This window comes from Psammomys obesus, unplaced genomic scaffold, assembly GCF_907164565.1.
Source record: "Psammomys obesus unplaced genomic scaffold, mPsaObe1.curated_primary_1811, whole genome shotgun sequence".
In the NCBI taxonomy this organism is placed as follows: Eukaryota; Metazoa; Chordata; class Mammalia; order Rodentia; family Muridae; genus Psammomys; species Psammomys obesus.
In genome coordinates this window covers 14,508,764-14,511,740 of record NW_026596091.1, presented here as the reverse complement: position 1 = coordinate 14,511,740, position 2,977 = coordinate 14,508,764, and positions in this window count along the sequence as shown.

Below are 2,977 nucleotides of genomic sequence, written 5' to 3'. Positions count from 1 at the left end.
TATATATATATATATATATATATATATATATATATATATATATATATTTTAGTGGATGTCAATATTTTATTAGAAGTGTTACAGCATAACTCATCATCAGAAGCTGGAGTTTTGAAGCCAGACAACTCAGGCTCATTGTCATTCAGCTGCTAAGTGATAGCTAAAAAATACTCAAACTATTAGTGTTACTCAAAAACCCATCATTTTGTACTGATTTTTCTGTGAGCACTTGTATTGGATTCTTACACAATTTTGGTTATTTGATTTTCTGCCCTCCGGAATTTTAGTTTCTCTAATCTCATTTTTCATTGCTTAGCCTGAAGACTTTGTAAATTATAATATCTAAGGCTCAAATAACTCTCTTTTGGACAGTAGTTTCCACAATCCCTTCAACCTGTATTTAATTCCACGGAACGTCAGTGTTTTTCTCCAAATATTCTGTTCTCTGCTAAATGAATTTCTTTCATGATCCAACATAACCACAAAGTCTCCCCCCACCTCTACATCATCACCCTTGTTTTCCCTTCATGAGAATTTCAAATTTTTAATTTTAATCAGTTCAATCATTTCTTTTTCCCCGTTCTTGCTTTGTACATTGGTCTGCTTTGGAAAGGAAAATCCTTAAATTTCCAAGTCTTAGTGCCAGTTAATAATAAAATTCTGATGTATCCTTTACTGGGTACTTTCCACACATCAGGTGATAAAAGATCAACATCTGTTCTCTCAATCTGTAGGATAGATGGTACTACTCCCTGTTTTATAGATGAGAACCCAGTGCCTGGAATCAGGGAGGCACTTGGCAATGGCCAAAGCAATGCTAAATAGCACTGGCTGGTTAGAAGTATGATCATTTTTTCCCCAGTGCAGTTCATAATCACTGTGCCACCTGCTCAGTGAGATACAGGGCTTCTGATGCATTGCTAAGCTCTCTGTCATGTGTTCCATTGTATTATCATAAATACTCTGATTTTATTTTGTCTTTGTATTAGTTTGACTGCTGCAAAATCTCTATGGTATGAATAACGTTGGAAAATAAAAGGTGTTCATAGGTTAATAAGCTTTCTACTCGCGGGCACAGGCGATCTCTTGGAGCTTTTACAGTATCACCTTATGTATTTATCTGACAAACAAATATCCATATTTTGACAGTAATATTTATATTGACCTCTGTTTCTAGGTCTTGGCCTTTGTAGTTGAGTACCCTAGGATAAGCTTTTGTTCTTACAGTTGGTTTTCGAGCCTGGTTACTGACATAGTTTTAAATCTCTCCAAATTTTCTTAATTAAAAAAAAATCATCTTTCTTTGACAATTCTAAATGCTTCATCATAGAGGCTGATTGATAAGCAGACAAGTCTTATGATTAAAGTGTTGGACTTCAACTGATTCTCTTGCTCCTACTTCTCAAAGGCTGGGACTAGAGGCATGTGCCAATACTCCTGTCCCAAAAGTCTATATTCTTTGACATCATCATTATTTGTTAACTGCCATTCTATTATTATATCTTTCTTTCATTGTTGTTCATTTGTTTTTTTTTCCTTTTTGCATATTTGTGCTAAGTTCATGTTACTTACATAGAGAGACCATAGAGCAAACTCATTTATTTTATTTTGTGTTTTAAATTTTAAAATAAGCAAGCATTTATTAAGACCTTAGTGTTTCAAAATTGTTTAAGTTGATTTCCTAGTTAGTACTGTTTAATTTTTTTTCATGGTCTTCACATGTATTGACATCAGATGAGGTCACCATTTGGTCTAAAAGCATATGTGCATAGAGACATACTTTGACATTTATTCAGATATTACTCAAAGGTACATGGTTTTATTTGCCATTACTTAGAATAATATCTACATATTTAGCATCTGCCCCCAACCAATAGTATTCTATAAATATTTCAGTGTAGAATTATTAACAAATATTGGATATATTAACAAAATCTAAGGAATATCACCACCTGCCTATCCATCCAGATCACTTCTTAAATTTAACTACATTTATATGATAAAAGCAATTTCAAGCTGCCTATGAATAAATGATCCTCTCTCTGAATGTGTCTCTCTGGGTAAATGTATTGTTGTCAATCTTATTATTTGGAACACAAAAATGTTAACAATCCCCTTGCTTCAAGTATCCTCTGTAGAGACCATCACTATCTCTTAACAATTTTGCCTCCAAATGTCCTCAAATGTGCAAGATGCTATTTCAAACATCATTACCAGTCTCCTACATTCTAAATCATGTTTGTCTGTTTGTTTAATTCTAATCAATGTATAGAACTGAAATCCTAGGTGATTTTTTTTCATGTGTGATCTTAGGTTCCCTTGAAGGTCATCCCTCTTGCCCAAAAGGAACATGTGTGTGTACACCCAACAGTATTGATAAATCACAGGGCATTCACAATGCACCAGGTGCCTGTCTAGACTTATCCAGTGTTTACATCTCCTTAACCCACACCAGAAGGAATAGTTATCACATGTCCCTGTTTTAAAGGTAGGAGAAACTGACAGTTCTGGCCAAAAGTAAATGGCAAAGTTGAGATGTGAACTCGGAGATTTTAGCTTTATGCTTGATGGTTCACCATTACAAAATGCTACCTCTCAATGAACATAATTCTTTCCATATGAAAAGTCTTCTGTAATTTCTGAATTTTTCCAACAGTCTTAAAACTTTGCCTGGAATATTCTTTTCTCCCACCTTGTGTTATTAAGTATGTTTCATTTTTTATGTGTTTCGTTAGTCATTATTTCTTTAGTAAATTCCCCTTTAAATAAGTATTACCAATTACTTTGCAGAATTCAAACATTTGTTAAATAAAACTGAAATTCTGTATGGTTTTCTAATTGTACATTAATCTGCGTGTCATGCACTATAATGTAAACTGAACAAAACTTGACCTCACCTGTGCAATGCAGTCTGGTGCCTGGGTGCCTACCTACCTGCCTTCACACACACAAACTGCAATAAATACTTAAAGATAAT